Source organism: Notamacropus eugenii, chromosome 5 (genome assembly GCF_028372415.1).
Source record: "Notamacropus eugenii isolate mMacEug1 chromosome 5, mMacEug1.pri_v2, whole genome shotgun sequence".
NCBI lineage: Eukaryota > Metazoa > Chordata > Mammalia > Diprotodontia > Macropodidae > Notamacropus > Notamacropus eugenii.
This window is the reverse complement of record NC_092876.1, coordinates 352,243,103-352,264,158: the sequence shown is the minus strand read 5'-3', so window position 1 is coordinate 352,264,158 and position 21,056 is coordinate 352,243,103. Positions and strand designations below refer to the sequence as shown.

Sequence of the window (21,056 nt, the reverse complement as noted above, 5' to 3'; positions counted from 1 at the left end):
CACCCCCAGACCCGGCGGAGAAGGCAGTGTCACCTTCCGCGGCCTCTGCGCGCACGACCCGAGCTCGCCCTCGTCCCCTTGTCGCCCCCTGTCGGGCAGCGGGGGAGGCGCAGGGGGGAAAGTTGATCTTTAATGCAAGGAGGGCTTCATGTTTTGTATTACAGTCCGTCTTATTATTTAAAAAACGTTCTATTATTAATTCCTTAGCCAAGTCTCATCCTCCTAATGGAAGAATGAATAGTGCCAGATGCAAAAAATTGGATTCTCATTTTCTGTTTGTATCTGAGTTTTCTATATGTATCAACGTGATAATGGACCAACTTAAAATTGTGAAATCCCTGGTCTAACAAGTTCTAAATTTGATTTTTGTACTAATAGAGACCTGCAGTCTGAGCTAACTCTGGTTACTTGACCCTAATTTAGTCCTATGATATGTAATAAATGTTTATCATATAAATCATAGATATATCATATAGTAAATTGATTTAAATTCGTGTTAAGACCAAAGGACATTTTTAGCAGAGAGGAGATCTCCCTAAGTGGCCTGGGCTGGAGAGGACCTGCTCCGAGGCCGCGCCGGACCTGGGGCCCTGCATCAGAACAGGACACGTCTGTGGATTCCAGTTTGCTGTTTGTTTTTCCCCTTTACACCTTTTCTCCGTAAGGTCTTCTTATCAGAGGGGATTTGGTTTTGTCCAAATGTTCTCAAAGGGGCTTGCCCCCTCCTCTTTTGTCAAAGGGCCTGTCCATCTTCCCCCTTTTTCTCTCATATTATTCCTCGTAAATCCCATCGTTGGAAACCCTTGATGGAGCGTGTTTGTCATATCAGCGATTTTTGAGAACACGACTCTCAAGAATCAGATGGGCAAATGTGAGAAATGATTATTAGTAACTGATATCTTGGGGAGATCCAGGGGCTCTCCCCTTCTTGTAAATTCCCCCTTTTAAATGAAAGTTAAGATTTTCCTCCGAAGGATATTACTGATAATGAGACTATTAACTCTCTAGATCTTGGGCAGACCCAACCCTGCAAGGAATTTCACCTATGGTGGGGTTGGTATGGAGATACTTTTCCTATCCAAGAGATACTAGATCTTTCATTTTAATATAGCCCCGGTCGGATCAGGTTAACCAGTTAGGTTTGATTGCTGTTTGATGGACTACCAGCTGTTTTGAAGGGTATGTAAACTGTGAGTCTGCTGCCATGACTGTCTTCGATCTGAAAGAGAAGGCCAAATGACCTTATTAATAAAATAACTAAATTACCCAGAAAAAAAGAAGAGGGGAAAAAAGTTTATAAATGTACTTTGGATGAGGCCTCCCCACCCCTACACACAAGCATTTGCTGGGGTCCAGTCATTTTTCTTTTTTCTGGACTGTTCCCCTTAAAGGGGGAGGCACTGGACAAAGCCAACTTGTCTGCAGGCTTCAGTTTGCTTAATAGAATAAATAGAAGTGTTGGACCCCCCAACTCTTATGTCCTCAGAGTTCCAGGGGTTTCTAATTCTATTGGTCTCACCCCAAATCTGGCCTGTTTCTCCCAATATCCATTCCCAGTGCTCTCTGCCCCAAATATCATTTTTCCAATGCTAGTTACTATCTCCTCAGTATCATTTAACCAGTGGGTATCATCGATAAGCAATTAATACAGATTTTTCCAAAGGAGTGTTTATTGAGAAAAAAATAGCAAAAACTGAAGTAGAAACAAACACCCCAGGCCTCCCCTAAATTGTGAACATACTTCTTTCTACTAAGCTAGGGAAAGTGGGCTCAAACTTGAAAAAAGTTGCTACAAAAGTTCCTCCCACCAAGTTTACTTCCAGATGCTGCAGAAAACCTCCTAGCAGAAATCTCCCCAGAGACATGCTGGCAGCTTACCTACCATAGCCTCTGCCATGGGCTCTCTAGTTAATTGAAGTCTGGTAACTCCTGCAACCTTTTGAAGCTCATGGTTCCTGCCTGGTCCTCAAACAGGATTTTTCCTTCAGCTAAAATCCGGAAAGAACAAAGTGTCATGTTTAGAACTGCCTTTCAGCCTGAGGGAAATAGCTCCCCAACATAGAGGCACAAGCAGTTTCTAATTCAACAGGGAAGAGAGCTAGATTTTGCCTGTCCTTGCCTTTTGTATGTACACTCAGTTCTGGCTAAGCAAGCAAAAGGTAGTCAGTGGACAGGAAATAGGCACAGAATGTATTAGCATGATCTGCATCTGTGACCTCTCCCCACTATTCTGCAGCATGGTGAATTTCCAGAAGTAGGCTTCTGAAGACTTAAACTGATGTGACACCAGGCTGAGTATATTGTGCATAATCCTGACTTGGGCTCTTATTGTCCAGTCTCCCCTTCCTCTTACATATATAAAAAGGAGTTGAATTAGAAGGCATCTCAAGTGCTAACTCTAGATGTATGAATGTATTGGACTAGTAATAGCTGACTTTTCAGAGTGCTTAAGGTTTGAAAAGCACTTTGCATATATTATTCTCACTTGATCCTCACTTGTGAGGCAGGTGCTATTATCTGCAGTTTATAAATGAGGAAACTGAGGCTGAGAGAGGATGGCTAAGAGACAATTAGGCTATTTAAATAGTCCAGGTCAGAGGTGATGAGGGGCAGAACTAGAGTGATGGCTATGTGAGTGGAGATAAGGGAAGGTATACCAGTGATGATGCGGACCCAAACATAAAAGACAAGGTTTATTAACTGATTAGATATGTGGAATGAATGAGAGCAAGGAATCAAGGATGACACAGGTTGTGAGGATGAACCTGGGAAGATGGTAGTGCCCTTGACAATAATACAGTTCAGAAGAAAGGTGGTATGGGAGGAAAATGAGCTCCTTTTTAGACATGTTGAATTTGAAATACCTATATGATTTCCAGTTCAAAATGTCCAATAGGCAGTTAATTGGAGACTAGGGATGGTTATATAGACCTGAGAATAATCAAGAGAAATGACAATTGATCCTATACTAGCTGATAAGGTCACTAAATGAGACAGTATAGAAAGAAATGAAAATTGGGCGCAGGACAGAAACTTAGTCAACCATAATTAGTGGCTACAACATGTATAAATAAGCAAATGAGACTAAAAAGTCAGATAGGTAGAAGGAGAACCAAGAGAAAGCTGTGTTACAAAAACCTATAGAGTGTGTCCAGGAAGATAAGGAGATCAACAGGAGTTGAGGAGAACAAGGATTAAGAAAAGACTTTTTCAAAAAATATTTTTTAATTAAGTGTTCTTAGTAATCTCTCTCCCACTAACTCCTCTCCCCAACCAAGTAAATTTAAAAACAACAGAAAATCAAAACCTTCATTACATAATTGAATGATCTGAGAAGAAAAATTCTGATACTGTCAAAAAAATATGTCTCCTGCATTTTAAGTTCATCCCTTTATCAGGAAGCGAGTGGAGTTTTGACTTATGATTTATCATTGTTTTGATCAGGGTTCTTAAGTCTTTCAAAGTGGTTTTTCCTCCCATAATGTCATTCCACAATAAATTGTGATATTTCTTCTCTCTTAATTTTGCATCAGTTCATAAAGTTCTTCCTAGTTTTCTCAGAAATTGTCCCTTTTATTATTTTTTATGAAACAGTATGCTATTATATCCATATGATACTGTTTGTTTAACTGTGTGTGTGTTCATCCTTCGTTGCCAAAGAAGACCATGCCATCAGAAAAATGACAACATGACTTGCACTTGACTTTGTTTTGAGTGAGAGAGGGCTGTGCAGGTCACCAGCCTCACTTCTCCTTCAGAACCATCTGAATCCAATGACCAGAGATTCATCAGGATGACTGGAGGTGACCCAGGACAAGGCAGTTGGAGTTAAGTGACTTGCCCAAGGTCACACAGCTAATTAGTGTCAAGTGTCTGAGGTGAGATTTGAACTCAGGTCCTCCTGACTGCTGCACTGGTACTCTATCCACTGCACCAGGTAGCTGCTCCAATTTGTTTAACTGTCTCCAAATGAAGGAGACTCCCTTAGCTTCCAGTTTGGGGCTACCACAAAAAAAGCTGCTATAAATATTTTTTGTACATAATAGAGCCTTGAGAAATTGCCATTAGTTTCTGAGAGAAGATTTGAACTTAGTCTTTAGACTCAAGTCTACTGTCTTAACTACTACACCACCTAGCCAGTAGCAATTCTACTTTGCAAGATTGCAGAGAGGAAAACTGGAAGGGATTTTATCAATCCAATTTAGGAATTTAGATACTTAAATGGATCTAGGATCTCATCAGCATTGGTGTTTTCCTTCTTCTCCTCAACCCCCAATGAAAACTGTATTTAATTCAAAATTAAAATTATAGCTCATGGCCAGTTTTTTTGTTTGTGGTTTTCAGAGTCCAGTGATTCTTAAATTAACTTTCCTTCTCCTGTTTTTCATGTCAGTTGCTTTTGATAGTTGATAACTTATAAAGTTCTCATCTTTCACCCTTTTGACTTTGTTCTAATATTTCTTACATAGTTTAACTTACTGATTGGTTTGCTCTGTTCTTTTGTTTTAAGGTGTCCTCTACTTGGGTAAAATTTTCCACCATCTGTTCTAAGTTGTTTATTTTTCCAAGGGTGCAAATTTTATTCTTTATATCTTGTTTCAACTCTTCCTTTATTTATTCCATCACCTTTTGGAGATCTTTGAGCTAATACATTATGTTTTTTTCTTCTGGGATTCTTCTTGTAATATTGACTATTTTTTCTTCTTCTGGTATTTTATCTTGGGAATACTATTTATTCATTTCATTTTATTAGCGGTTTTATTCTGTATACTCATGTCTTCAGTCATAGTTTCTATATTAAGATTTCGTTTCAGGGCCAGACCTTATGCCTTGTTGCAATTTTGGATGAAGTAACAAGGCCCTACCCTTTCTGCAGTTCACATATGATGTTCTGTAACAGTTCTGGATAATGTGATTGAGTCTTGGTCTCATCTTCTTTAGTTGCATTGTGTTTAAGTTATTTGGTTTTTATGTGATGAATTTACAGCTCCTTAAGAATAAAGATACTGAAACTTTCCAAAACCAGTGGATGAAATATTGAACTTTAAATGTCGAATAATAAATTATTTTACTTAATATTTTAAAAAGAAATTGTCATTACCAAAAAATTGGAGCACTTAATATTCAACCTACTAACCAGTCACTCCATTCTTAGAAATTGGTCCTTAGACAGTAAAATAAGGCCATAACCAAGATTGTACCTGAAACCTTTTGAACATTGAACCTATGAGAATTTATGCTATTTTGGCATAGTCTTTGAGAACCCTGAGGCACTGTCATCCCACAATGTCCCCCAGTCTTTTCATTTCTACAGTGACAGTGGTAGAATGTCAATGGGTGTGTGGAGGAAGGGTGCCAAGAATCATCCTATTTTTTGATTATTTATCAATGTTAGCTATAGATACTGTAAATTTGAGATCTTTATCCAATCACCACTGAATTGACATGTATTGGAAGAAATGTTCCACATCAAATATTGATTGTTTCATGATAATTGCTCCCTCCAAAAAGTTCAACTAAATGAAAAGATTGCTCACAGGTTCTTCTTGAGAGGAACAGATAAAGGAGTTGACAGATTTGGTTTCATTGTTCATCTTAACTAAGTCAACAAGAAACATCATTTCATAGGATATTTGAAAATTGTATTTTGTAGCACTCATGATAAACACATGTAAAAGGTCTACCAGTAAAATAGCTGAAGCTTATGCATCAATATCTATTACAGAGAACGAAGTAGAAAAGATGTTTAATTCAACAAAATTCAATAAATATTTATTAAGCATAATATTTATGTTCCAGGCACTGCTCAAGGCACTAGGGATGAAAATATAAAAACAAAATCTACCCTACCATCAGGGATCTTACATTCCACAGGGAAAAATACAAAATGTACATGGGTAAGTAAATATGTGTAAAAATTAATGAAAAGTTATTTCAATAAAAAGTAATTTCAAAACAATTTCAATAACTTGACAAGATTTCCAAAGCATTTCCTTTGTTACTCTGCAAAATAATGAACGCAAAGTACAATGGTAAAAAATATGATTGGGGACAGAAGCTTGTAGTTTACTCAGAAACCTCACTACTATATTCCATGAATACTTTGTACTTGAAGAAAATCAGAGGACTCTATGGCAAGCACAGAAATCACCCACACACATGCATGCATGCACACACACACACACATACACATACATACTTAGCTGTATTTCAACAGGCATAAAATTGTTGGTTACTGATGTGTTATATCAGTCAACTTTCTGTGTGCAGTCAGCCCAGCCACTAGATGAATGATCAAAACACTGAATTTAAATAAAAACTAAAGGCAAGAAGACACTGAGAATGACTGCTCCAGCTTTTTTCTGAACTATACAAATGAACTACAGATATTTTTTAAAGGAAATGGTAATTGCAGATATTTATTACCACTTCCTAGAAGTTTAGCCAATGTAAAGCAGTCATTACAAGAAGAAAGCCAAAAGACCCCAGAAAATGTCATAGCCAGAAAGCACTTGCTTTTGCCAAATGAAGAGAAATGGCAGCCAAGAGAATGAATACAGATTCATCTGTAAATTATTATGGAGGAGGATGGGAGAAGATCATGAGCAGAATCAGCTTATAAAACCATGAAAAGTAATGAAAACCAGTCTAGGGAGGTTAGAAATACAATATTATGGCCAGACTCAGGGTTAGAAAGATGGAAGTCCAATTTGTGCTGTTGAGACATACTGGCTGTGTGACCCTGGGCAAATTACCAAACCTCTCCATGTCCCAGGTGACTCTCTAGGACTACAAACCATAGAACAGTTACTGACCTGTATTCATAGAAGGAATTTCTTCAAAGAGAGTGATTTATATCGATGAAATGACCAGTTTGGACCCCAAAGTAAAGTCTAAAAAAAGCTTGGCATGAGTTCTGAATGACTCACATCATTACAAAATCATTCATAGATGAAACTCGCAAGAGGATGATAGACAGCAAATGTAATAAGTTTCAATAACAACCTGTTTTCTCCATCATTAACAGGAGAATTACCGCACTTTCACACTTGAACTCTTAATATCTAAATCCCTGAAGTGCTACACCAAGGAGTAGAGATGGTACTTAGTAAATGAAGGCAGGCAGAGATATTAAATGGAATATAAGTAAATACCAGCAAAATTTATGCTTAAGGTGACACTATTTTGAGAGCATTGAGGGATTATAAGATAAATGAGGAAAGGAAGATATCACAGAATGGAAAAATTTACCTTTGGTATTAATATCCACTCCCAAAGGAAAGGTGGTGAAGTAAGGCAGAGGATTACCTGGCTTTCCCAAATCCCCCACAAATAACTTAAAATAATACCTCAAAATAAATTTTAGAGCAACAGAAATTATTAAAAGTCAGAGTAAATTAGTTGTCCAGCTGAGGACAGCTTGGGAGGACATTAGGAAAGATCTGACTTCCCAGCTTGGTAGTCTGACCCAATTGAAGTGCAGATCCTACTAACTCAACAAATAGGGGGAGCTGTATAGGTGACAGCCTTAGCTTTGGGAGCTTTTGCCCTACAGATGGTATGGGGGTTCAGCAGCTGGTCAGGGTAGGATTGTGGGGCCCTTTCACTGGGGCTGGATGTAAAGCCCAAACATATTGACCAGAAATGGTTCCAGGCTGTGACTATTGGAGAGGAGTGAACACGTGCTGGTAAGTTTAGATGCAAAGGGGCAGAGGCCCTGTTGGTTGTGGTCACTGGCAGGACAATGGAGCCCCTGCTTTCTGTTCCAGAGCAGAGGAGCAAGTTAACCCTTGTAACTACCTGAGAGACTACAGAGAGCTAAAATGTGGTGGCAGCAGTTCTGAGGACCTTGGTCATGGCTCTGGGGCAGAGAGACATATAGACCAAAGTCTGAGCCAGAGGAGCAGTGATCATATCTAGCCTTGAATTATAGAACATTAGAACAACCAGAAGTTAAAGGCCCCCAGACAGAGCTCAGAAAATGACAGTACAAACCGCTCCCCCCAAACCTGAAGCCTGAGACGTTATTCCCCAAACTTTGGGAGTAGAGACAGACTCTAAAGTTAACAGCCAAGGAACAGACTTTTTAAAAACACAAGTAAAAGATGGTGAAAGAACCAGAACATAGATAGCTACTATGGTAATGGAGAAGATCAGAGTTCAAACTCAGAAGAAGACAAATGAGCTTTCTATTAAGCTTCAAACACAAATGTAAATTGATCAGAAGCCCAAAAAGAGTTTTTAAAAAGGAATTTAAAGATCAGAGAGGTTGAGGAAAAGTTGGGAAAATAAGAGTAATGTAAGAAAAGCAACCAAATTATAAAAAGAAAGTCAACTAATGGGAAAGAAATTTTAAAACTTGCCAAAGAAAATAACTCCTTAAATTTAGAATTGGGCAAAGGGAGGTTAATAACATCCAGAAATAATAATAATAATGAAAAGAGTGAAAAAATACAGAATGTGAAGCATTTTATTAGAAAAACAACTGACCTAGAAAACAGATCAAGGAGAGAGAATATAAGAATTGTTAGACTATTTAAAAATTATGATAAAAAAATTTAGATACTATACTTCAAGAAATGATTAAGGAAAATTGCCCTGAAATTCTAGAACTAGAAGCCAAAATAGAAATTGAAAAAAATCCACTTATCACCATCTGAAAGAGATCCCGAAATGCAAATTCACAGGAACATTTTAGCTGAGTTTCAAGTTTCCCAGATCAAGAAGAAAATGTTACAAGCAAGTAAGAAGAAATAATTTAAATATTGGGGAGCTACCATCAGGATAACACAAGATTTAGCAGCTTCTACATTAAAAAAAAAACAAAACTGAAGGGTGTGGAATATAATATTTCAAAGAACAAAGAATTTGGGTTTAAATCCAAGAATAACCTATCCAGCAAAGCCGAGTATAACTCTGCAAAGAAAAAAAAAATAGATGTTTGATGAACTAAAGAACTTCCAGATATTCTTAAGGAAAAGACCAAAACTGAACAAAAATTTGACTTACAAGAATCAGGAGACACATAAGAAGGTAAACGTGAAAAATTAATTGTCAGTGATTTAATAAGGTTAAAATGTTTACTTATGTGGAAAAGTGATATTTGTAAACTCTTATGTTTACATACAAGAATGTTGTTGTTACTAAACTAGTTTGAAAGAGTATACATAGATTAAAAGCTTGGGGTTGAATTGATTACGATAGGATGATCCCAAAAAATAAAATTGGACATGGAGAGGTAAAATGGAGCAAACTATCTCACACAAAAGTGGTGTGAATGGAAGAAATGTTAGAGGGGAAGGTAGGATGGAGGGTGGGTAGTGTGGAACCTTATTTGAACTGGGTCAAAGAAGGAATAACATGTGTTATGTGTTAAGGTACAAAAGTTTTCTTTACCAAGAAGTAGAAGGGCAAGAGGATAGAATAAGGTTGAGACTTTTAGAAGAGTGTGAGGATTAAGAAAGTGATACTCAGAGGTAAATAGATTTCTGAGAAGGAATAGGGTTAAAGAGGAATAGAAGGATAGTAAGGAAAAATAGGATGGAGGGAATTATACAACTAGTAATTATAACTTTGAATGTGAATGAACTCATCCATAAAACAGAAATGGAGAGATAGTAAAATGGATTAAGATCCATAACCTGACAATATATTGTTTACAAGAAACACTTGAAAATGATACATGCACACATTCACACAATAAAGGGCTAGAAAAGAATTTATTATGCTTCAACTGATGTAAAAGAAAAAACGGGGAGTAAAAATGATCCCAGACAAAATTAAAGCTAAAACAGATTTAACTACATAGATAATGAAGTAGTGTCAATACTAAACACATAAGCACCAAATGCAAACATTCAGATTTCTAAAGGAAAGGATAAATGAATTACATGTGGAAATAGATAACACATATATAATAGGGGGAAATTCAACCTTCCTCTCTCAGAACTAGATAACTCTATCTGAAAATAAATAAGAAAGAAGTCAAGGAGATGCATAGAATCTTAAATAAGCTAGGTATTTTGGACATCTGAGAGAATTGTATGGGAATAAAAAGGAATGTACCTTTTTCTCAGTGGTACATGATACTTTTTACAAAAATTGACCATATATAAGGCCACAAAAACTTTATAGTTAAATGCAGAAAGGCAGAAATATTAAATGCATCCTTTTCAGATCATAATGCATAAAATTACATTTAATAAAGTTCTATGGAAATGCAGATTAAAAATTAATTGAAGACTAAATACCTCATCTTAAAGAATGAGTGGGTTAAAGAACATGGAAACAAATAATTTTATTGAAGAGAATGATAATAATGAAACAAGATATCAAACTTTTATGGGATGCAGCAAAAGCAGTAATGAGAAAAAAATTTATATCTCTAAATGCTTACATCAACAAAATAGAGAAAGAATACATCAGTGAATTGAGTATGGAATTTGATAAAACTAAAAAACCCACATTTTCAATGAATCACTCAGTTGGAAATACTAAGAATGAGATAAATAAAGTGACATGAATAAAATTAAATGTAAGAAAAACTTTAAGTTAATAAATAAAATTAGGAGTTGGTTTTATGAAAAAAGTGATTTTTTTAAATAAAGAAAGCCAAATAACTAGTATTGAACATGAAAAAAGTGAATGTATCACTAATCAAGATAAAATTAAAGTAATTATTAGTGATTTGCCCAATTATGTGCTAATAAATTTAATAATTCAAGTGAAATGGAAGGATACTTAGAAAAATATTTACTGCTCAGATTAATAGACAAGGAAATAGAATAGCTAAGTAAATCTATTTTTTCTTTTTGGCAAAGCAACCAAGGTGAAGTGACTTTTCCAGGTTAACACAGCTAGTGTTAAGTATATCTGAGGCCATATTTGAACACAGGTCCTCTTGACTACAGAACTAATGCTCTATCCACTGTACCATCTAGCTGCCCCAGTAAACCTATTTTAGAAAAAGAAATTGAACAGGCCATAAATGAGCTTCCTAAGAAAAAAATATGAGGACCAGATGGATTTTATTTTATTTTGAATTTATTTGTTTTCACTTCTCAATAATCACTTCCATAAGTTTTAAATTTTCTCTCCCTCCCTCCCTCAGGATGTTATGCAGTCTTATGTGGGTTCTATACATACATTCTGATTCAACGCATTTTCACATTAGTCAAGTTGCATAGAAGAATTAAAACGAATGGGAAAAACCAAACCAAAATAAAATGTAACACAAGAGAAAACAGTCCTCTTCATTCTACATTCTGATTTCATAGTTCTTTCTTTGGATGTGGATGGCATTTTGCATCAAGTCCTTTGGGAATGTTTTAAGTCCTTGCATTGCTGTGAAGGTGTAAGTCTTTTAGAAGCAGTCCTCACACACTGTGGCTGTTCCTGTGTATAATGTTCTCCTGGGTTCTGCTTATTTCACTCAGCATCACTGAAAAACTTTCCAGGTTTTTCTGAAGTCCACCTGTTTGTCATTTCTTATAGCACAATAGTATTTCATTACATTCATGTACTACAGTTTGTTCAGCTGTTCCCAAATTCATAGGCATTCCCTCAATTTCCAGTTCTTGGTCACATCACAAAAAGAGCTGCTATAAATATTTTGGTATATGTGGGACCTTTTCTCATTTTTATGTTCTCTTTGGGATATAGCCCTAGAAGCAGTATTATTGGGTCAAAGGGTATGCACATTTTTATAGTCCTTTGGGCATACTTCCAAATTGCTCTCCTGAATGGGTGGATCAGCTCACAGCTCCACCAACAATGAATTAGTGTTCCAACTCTCCCATATCTTCTCCAACATTTATCATCTTCCTGTTTTGTCTTGTTAGCCAATCTGATAGGTGTGATGTGGTACCTCAGAACTGTTTTGATTTGCATCTCTCTAAATGATAATGATTTAGAACATTTTTTCATATGACTATAAATAGCTTTAATTTCTTCCTCTGAAAACTGCCTGTTCATATCCTTTGACCATTTATCAACTGGGAAAAGGCCAGATGGATTTACAAGTGAATTCTACTAAATATTTAAAGATCAGGTCATTCCAGTATCAAATAAATTATGTGGAATAATAGGCAAAGAAGAAGTTCTATCAAACTCCTTTTATGAAACAAATTTGGTACTGATACCTAAATCAGGAATTATAGTCCATTTTCGCTAATGAATATGGATTTTTATATAAATTTTTATATAAATATAATATAATAATATAATATAATAATATATAATATTATATATGTAATATATAATATAAAAATCCTAAACAAAATACTAGTTGGAAGACTACAACAGTATATCACAAAGATTACATATTATGACCAAGAAGGGTTTATATCAGGAATGCAGGGATTGTTCAGTATAAGGAAAACTATTAACATAATTGATTATATCAATTACAAAAGTAACAAAAATCACATAATTGTATAGATGCAGAAAAAACTTTTGACAATATAAAACATTCATTCCTATTAAAAATACTTCAAAGCATAGGTGCAATTGGATTTTTTTCTTAAAATGAAAAAAAGTATCTACCCAAAACCATCAGCAAGCATTATCTGTAATGGGAATAAGCTAGAAGCCTTCCCAATAAAATCAGGAGTAAAATAAGCATGCCCATTACCACCAATGTTACTTAATATTGTACTAGAACTGTTAGCAATAGTAATATCAGAAAAAAAGAAGAAATTGAAGGAACCAAGAAAGGGCAATAAGGTAATAAAACTATCTTTTGAAAATGATATGATAGTATACTGAAAACTCCTAAATATTCAAGTAAAAAGCTAGTTGAAACAATCAATAATTTTACCAAAGTAGCAAGAAACACATATAAATCATCAGCATTTCTATGCACCACCAACAAAGACCTGCAAGAAGAGATGGTAAGAGATAGTTCATTTAAAATAACTATAGACAATATGGGAGTCTACCTGCCATGACAAACCCAGGGACTATATGAATATAATTATAAATTACCTTTTATACAAATAAAGTCAGATTTAAATAGTTGAAGAAATAATTGTTCACATGAGTTGAGCCAATATAATAAAAATAACAATTCTACCTAAATGAATCTACTTATTCTATGTTATTCCAATTAAATCACCAAAAACTATTTTATTGAGATAGAAAAAACAATAACAAAATTGATTTGGAGAAACAAAAGGTCAATAATCTCAAAGAAATTAATGAAAAAATGTATAGGAAGGCGGTCTTGCAGTGTCAGATCTTAACCTGAATTATAAAGCATTAATTATCAAAAGCATCTGATATTGATGAAGGAATAGAATGGTAGTAGATTAGTGAAATCAAGTAGATATAAAATTCAGTGTAGTAAAAGTTTGTAGTAACCTTGTGTTGGATAAATGTAATGATTTAAGCTTTTGAGATGAAAATTAACTTTTTGATAAAAATGATTAGGAAAACTGGAAAGCAGTCTGGCAAAACTAGCTATAGACCAATATCTTACACCATTTACCAAGATAAGGTCAAAATGAATACATGATTGTAATGGTGATTTAAGGGTAATGGGGGTGAAGGAGAGAAGTGTTAAAGATCTTCCCTGCCCATTAATAGGCCTCAATACCTACTGAGGCAGTGAGTCAGTGGGTCCTGCCCTCCAGCTCTGAAAAATTTTTTAGTACTCTGTGGTGAGGTTTTACTTTGGAGCTTACTCTTTGGAAGTGTTTGGCCAGATGAGATTCTGGGTAGTCACTAAGGTGCCCCCCGGCATTGAAAACCCAGATGTTGGTGCTTCACTCTCTGGTAACTATGTGTGTATGGTCAGACAGTTGGATCTGTCTGTTGATCTGTGATGTATGTATTACTTATCATCAGACAGTTGGAAGCCCTGTCTGTCAGTCTTTCTGTTTATAATTTCTGCTTGTAATTTCTGTTTGTATTTTCCCTGAAGTTCAGGGTGCTGATATTTCCCCCTGAACTAAGTGAATGATACACTTGCTTGATTAAAGTAGATTGTTGACCCCTCAAAAGTTGTTTTCCTTTTAGAAAAGCAGATCTAAGAACTTGTAGAGCAGGCCTTCTTGTGTATGCTGGGGTCCTTGCTGATATAATGACCTAGACATAGAAGAAGCTATCATAATTAAATTAAAAGAATATGGAAAACATCACTTTTTTGAATGGAAAACATCAGTTTTTCGATTTATGGATAGAGAAGAATTTATGAATAAACAAAGACAACATTGTGAGATGTAAAATGAAATTTTGATTACAAAGAAAACCAATGTGACCGAAATTAGAAAGAAAGCAGAAAATTGAGGGGGGAATTTATACACAGTTTTTCAGATAAAAATCTCATCTCTTAAATATGTGCAGACTTTTGTCATATTTATAAGAACATGAGTCATTTTCCAATTGATTAATGGTCAAAGGATATGAATTGGCAGCTTTTAGAGGAATAGATCAAAGCTATCTATAGTCATATGAAAAAATGATTTCATTATTGATTAGAGAAATGCAAATTAAAACAATTTTGAGATGCCATCTCATACTTATCAGATTGGTTAAAAAGCTAGCATGAGGAAATGATTATTGGTTGAGGGGATGTGAAAAAATTGGAACACTGATACTCTGTCAGTGGAACTATGAATTGATCTAATCATTTTAGAGACCAATCTGGAATTATGTCCAAAGAATTATCTACCTCTTTGACTGAATAATATCACTTTTAAGTCTATTTCCCAAGGTGATTGGGAAAAGGGAAAAGAACCTATATGTTCTAAAATATTTATAGCAGCTCTCTTTGTGGTGTCAAGGAACTGGAAATTATATGGATGCCCATCAATTGGACATTGGCTGAGTAAGCTGGTGGTATATAATTGTGATAGAATGCTGTTGTGTCGTAAGAAATGATGAGCAGGTTGATTTTTTTAGGAAAACATAGAAAGACTTGCATGGAATAATAAAGAATGAAACTAGAAGAACCGAGATAACACTGTATGCAGTAACAGCAACATTGTTTGCAGAGTAAACATGAGTGACTGTTATTCTAAGTTATATGAATATTTAAATGAGCTACAAAAGACCTATGAGGGAAGATGCTATCCACCTCCAGAGAAAGAACTTATTTATGGAACTATGCATTATATAGTTTCATATGTGTGTGTGTGTATGTGTGTGTGAAATGTTGGCCTTCTCTAGTATGGGGTGGGGAGGAAGGGAGGGAAACAGCTTAGAACTCAAATGTAATGACAAAAAGAAAAAAATCCACCCCTAAAAGACTTAGAGAACATCAATAATTTCGGACCAAAGTAATTATTTTTTTATCTTTTTAACATCATGTGAGAAATTATATATGTATATATATGTACACATATATGTATGTATATATATGTGTGTGTGTGTGTGTGTTTGCATATCTATATCTATATCTACATCTATATCTATATATCTATATATCTATATCTATCTATCTATCTATCTATCTATCTATCTATCTATCTATCTATCTATCTATCTATATATATGGAGAGAGAATAGGCAGGATTTTCCAAATGATTCTCTGCAGGAAACCATATCATTGATTAAAAAGTTCAGAAAATAAAATACCCCAATAGGATCATAGATCTAAGGCCAAAAGGGAACTCAGAAGAAACATCTGAGGTAATCTATTTCAACATACTCATTTTGATGAAGAAACTTAGGACCAAGAGATTAAGTGACATGCTCAAGGTCCCAGAGTGAAGCATCAGAATCAAAATTTGAACCCAAGTCCTCTAACTGATTACAAAGTCAGCATGTTAATTCCTTCGTAACAATAAACATATATTTATTGTTCATTGATTAGAAAAGATGAATTTTACCAGAAGTCTCTCTTCCAACTTATAGCCAAACAAGAGATAGAGAACATTATGAAAAGCAAAAATGGATGATTTTGATTACATTAAATTGAAAGGTTTTTGCACAAACAAAGCCAATGCAACCAAGATTAGAAGGGAAACAGAATGCTGGGAAACTTTTTATAGCCAGTGTCTCTGATAAAGGCCTCATTTCTAAGATATATAGAGAAATGAGTCAAATTTATAAGAATACAAGTCACTCCCCAATTGATAACTGGTCAAAGAATACAAATTGGCAGTTTTCAGATGAGGAAATTAAAGCTATTTATAGTCATATAAAAATACTCTAAATCACTATTGATAAGGGAAATGCAAAACAAAACAACTCTGAAGTACCGCATCATACCTACCAGATTGGCTACCATGACAAAAGAGGTAAATAATAAATGTTGAAGAAGATGTGGGAAAATTGGAACATTAATGCTTTGTTGGTGGCATTGCAAACTGATCTAACCATTGTTGAGAACAATTTGGAACTATGTCTGAAGGGTTATAAAACTGTACATACCGTTTGATTCAATAGCACCTCTACTGGGTCTGTGTCCCAAAGAGATCATACAAATGGGAAAAGGAACCAAGTACAAAAATATTTATAGCCGCTCTTTTTGTGGTAGCAAAGAATTGGAAACTGAGGACATGCTCATCAATTGGGGAATGGCTGAACAAGTTGTGGTATATGAATGTAATAGTATAGCATTATTCCGTAAGAAATGATGAGCAGGCAGATTTCAGAAAAATCCAGAAAGACAAGCATGAATTTGTGCTGAGTGAAATGAGGAGAACCAGGAGAACATTGTATGTAGTAACAGTCACATTGTGCAGTGACTAACTTTCATTGACTTTGCTCATCTCAGCAATGCAGGGATCTAGGACAATTCCAAAAGATTTATGATGGAAAATGCTGTCCAGATTCAGAGAAAGAGCTATCTATGGAGTCTGAATGTAGATCAAAGCATACTATTTGCTCTCTTTTTTGTTGTTGTCTTGTTTCTTTTCTCTCATGGTTCCTTCCTTCTTTACAACATTAGTTCTAATTCCTCTTTGCAACATGGCTAATGTGAAAATATGCTTAATATAAATGTATATGTAGAGCCTATATCAGATTGTACACTATCTTGGGGAGGGGGGAGGGAAAGGAGGAGGAGGAAAGGGAAGAAAATTTAAAACTTGAAAGCTTATTGAAGTGAATACTGAAAATTAAAAGTAAATAATTTTTTTAAAAAATAAAATAAAATTAGACAAATTATACTGCAAAAAAAGTCTCTCTTCCAACATGGAGTTTCTCATGACTTTGTTAAGATTATACATGATTTCTTGACAAGTGCAGCCAAAGAAATAACTGTTCATTGACCCTATGTTAATTGACAAATGAAGCTTAAACATATGAAAAGATAAATATTCTCACTAAAAGTGTTTACCAGTGTTAGGAAGAATATCTTCTTAAATCTTCCAGATGTAACAGTGATTTCCTGTATATATGTCCTGTATATATATTTCCTATATATCTATCTATGTATCTATATCTATCTATACCTATACATATGTGTATGGATGGATATATATGTGTGTGTATATGTATGTATATATAGTGTCCTGTAGATATTCTCATTCATAGATGATAATGAGATGATTTATCTTATGTTCCAGAATATTACATGCCCTTCTAAATGGTATATATGATCATTCAAAAGAAATCAACCTGACAGTTCATAAAGGATAGAACTAAAAGGATAAAGTCTGCCTGTGCTCTAAACCAGTAGTCTCAAACTCAAACAGAAATGGAGGTCACCAATCTGTACGTAAGGATCCACGCAGACTGTATATTGACTTTTAGTTTTATACCTGGGAGTATTGTAGGCCATATCTGGCTTGTGACCGTATATTTGGCACCTCTGATTTAAACTATGACAAGCATTTGGAACACTAGTCTATTGAACAAATACATCAATGCATTGTGTTTGTCCCTCTCTGCCATCAGAGAAATGATGACATGGCTTGCGCTTGACTTTGTTTTGAGCGAAGGAGGGCTGTGCAGGTCACCAGCCTCACTTCTCCTCCAGAATCATCAATGCATATGTCTAGAACAGACACTTCAGATGCATAGCGAGTTGGGTCCCAAACTGAAGAGAAATAAGAGAATATGAAGGTTGTATTAGAAAATGACAAATGCCCATTATGGATTCCCTCTTATAAACTGTTTCTGTAGTTGTCTTGTACATCTTGCTGCTTGGCCTCATTTTTCTTTTTGTGCCTCACTCTTAGAAATAACAATTCCTACAGGTGATGGAGAAGATATTGCCCCATTGTAGGAATCTTCCTATGTCTCTGATTATGCAGTTCATTACTGAGCTTTGCTTTCCCCTTGGTAATCTGTTTCCCATTTATCTGAAAATCTCCTTCTTGAAGCCGTACGTTCCCACTCTTCAGAGTGTCTATTCCAAGGAGTTCTAATTTCTTTTCTTCTGAGGCAGGATGAGTGGTCTTTCTCTAAGGACCAAATCTCTGCAGATAGTAACCATTGAAAAGTTTTCATCTCCTTTTATAAAATTCTTTCTTATTTTGCAGGAACATTCATTAGTAGTACCCTCGCCCTCCTCCATCACTGAGACAAGATTTGTTCCTTTCTTTTCCTTTTTTCAGTTCCTTTCTTTGCCTCTTCACCTATTCTCCTATAGATCCTCTTTTTGCTGAGAGATTACAAGTTATTTTCCCTTCAAGGACAGCCAGGTTAGAGCATTGAGCCTGGAGGCAAGAAGACCTCATTTGAAATCTGGTCTCAGGCATTTACTAGCTACATGACCCTAGGCAATTGATTTAAGTACTATTTGCCTCAGTTTCTTCAGCTGTAAAATGGGAATAACAATAGCATTATCTCCCAAGGTTGTAATGAAAACCGTATATGGTGATATTCATAATATTTTTGGGTCAACTAAATATATTCTTCATTCAAAAGACATTTAAAATACAAGAGTCATAAGTTTGAAATTAGAATGATTTACAACATTAAATAATAAACTATGATTTTTAGTTTACTCACTGGGAAGGTTGTTCATTGCTTAAAATATTGGAATATAGGAGATCCTATTGGAACTGTTGAATAGGCATTTTGTCTTCACTTCAATTCTGTGGCCTTAATATTTCCCTTAAGATCCATTTCTCCTGGCAAGCTAGGCTTGGGTTTATCTTCCTGACTCTGTTTATTTTCTCCTCTGAGAAGCAATGTAGGAGACTCCTCCCATAGTGCTTCCAATACTGACTGAGAAATTTAAAAATTCCCTATTTTTAAATTTAATACTTTATTTTTCCCCAATTACTTATAAAAACAATTGTTAACATTTACTTAAAAATTTTTTGAGTTTCAAATTCTCTTCCTTCCTCCATTCCCTGCCTCTTTGAGAAGGCAAGCAATTTGATATATGTTACACATATGCAGTCAAGCAAAACACATTTCCATGTTAGTTATATTGTGAAAGAAAACATAGACAAAAAAATCCAAGAAAAATAAAGTAAAGAAAAAGTATGTTTCAATCTGCATTCAGATTCCATCAGCACATTTTCTGGAAATGGATAGCATTTTTCATCATAAATCCTTCAGAATTATCTTGGGTTATGGTATTGTTGAAAATAGCTAAGTCATCCATAGTTGATCATCATACAATGTTGCTGTTGCTGTATACAGTGTTCTGGTTCTACTCACTTCACTTTGTATCAGTTCATGTAAATCTTACGTTTTTCTAAGAGTGTCTATTCATCATTTCTTATAACACAATAATATTCCATCACAATCATATACAGCAATTTGTTCAGTCATTCCCCAACTGATGGACATGTCTTCAATTTCTAATTCTTTTCCACCATTAAAAGAGCTGCTATAAATAATTTTGTACATGTACGCCCTTTTCTTTCTTTCTTTAATCTTTTTTGGGATACAGACCTAGTAGAGGTATTTCTTGGCTAAAGGGTATGCATGATTTTATAGCCATTTGGGCATAGCTCCAAAATGTTCTACATAATGTTTGAATCAGTATACAACATCACCAACAGTGCATTAATGTTTCAATGTTCTCACATCCCCTTCAACATTTGTGTGTCTTATTAGCTAATCTGATAGGTGTGGTAGTAGCTGAGAGTTGTTTTAATTTGCATCTCTCTAGCCAGTAGTGATTTAGAGCTTTTTTATATGACTATAGATAACTTTGTTTACTTCATATGAAAACTGTTTGTTCATATTCTTTGACCATTTATTAATTGAGGAATGACTCATTTCTATAAATTTGACTTAGTTCTCTATATATTTGAGAAATGAGGTCTTCATTATTGAAACTTGCTGTAAAAACTTTTTCATAGTTATAATTACTATGTATTTCCCTCCATCCTATTTTCCCCATTTATCCTACTCTTTCTCTCCTTTCACCCTGTCCATTCCCAAGTGTTTTGCTTTTGACTTTTACCTCCCCCCAGCTGTAATAGTAATTTAAATGGAAAGATCTTTCTTGTTAATTAATAGGCCCATATGATCTGCTTAAATCACCTGGAAACCTGGGTCACAAATGGTGGGAGGAGCTTGCTGAAAGGTGGAGCAGAACTGGGAGGGAGTGAGTGAGTGAGGTCAGGTCAGAGGGGAAAGAACACAGGCCAGCTGACACAGGTCAACTGATACATTGTTACAGTTGGCAGTTGAGAAGGTCTGGCTGAAGGAGGAGAGGTTTGAGAATGGCTTTGCCCCATGCTGTGATTATGGTTATTAACTTCTTGGTCACTATGATGGATTTGGCTTTATGATTCTGGGATTTGGCTTTATGATGTTTAAATAAATGCTTTTCTTCTGCCTTTTTTATGGAGTCTTTTATATTTTGTGTTTGAGAACTATGCTGGCATATTCATAGTCACCACCAGTTCTGTGAATATTGCCTTGGCAATACATTTGGTGTCATGAACAGGATTGCAAAGTAAAAAAATCTCTATGTGGAGGCAGAAATGATTTAGAGGAAGATATTAATATCCTGGGATGGGAGAATTTAGCATATTCCTCACTAGCAAGGGAGTGGGTTAAAAGCACTGAACCCTGTGAAAACTGGGAAGTGAAGTTACAGGAAGGTGAACCTGGAGATTTGGAAAGGTGTTTGCAAGGAATACCAATAACTCCAGGTAAGGGGTAAGTAGGAGAGGCTGGATTTTACTAATGGCTTA

At 35.2% G+C, this 21,056-nt stretch overlaps 1 long non-coding RNA gene across 2 annotated transcripts; it reads right to left on the bottom strand.

The window, feature by feature from the left end:
- Positions 1–453: 453 nt before the first annotated feature.
- On the bottom strand, positions 454–20,714 carry LOC140506617 (uncharacterized). 2 transcript variants are annotated; one of them, XR_011968018.1, is made up of 3 exons: positions 20,398–20,714; positions 1,879–1,988; positions 454–1,219 (listed from the first exon to the last, which is right to left on the bottom strand). It is a non-coding gene; the product is annotated as an uncharacterized lncRNA (long non-coding RNA). The 2 variants fall into 2 exon arrangements; XR_011968017.1 differs by having other exon boundaries at positions 1,883–1,988; positions 20,398–20,710.
- Positions 20,715–21,056: the final 342 nt, after the last annotated feature.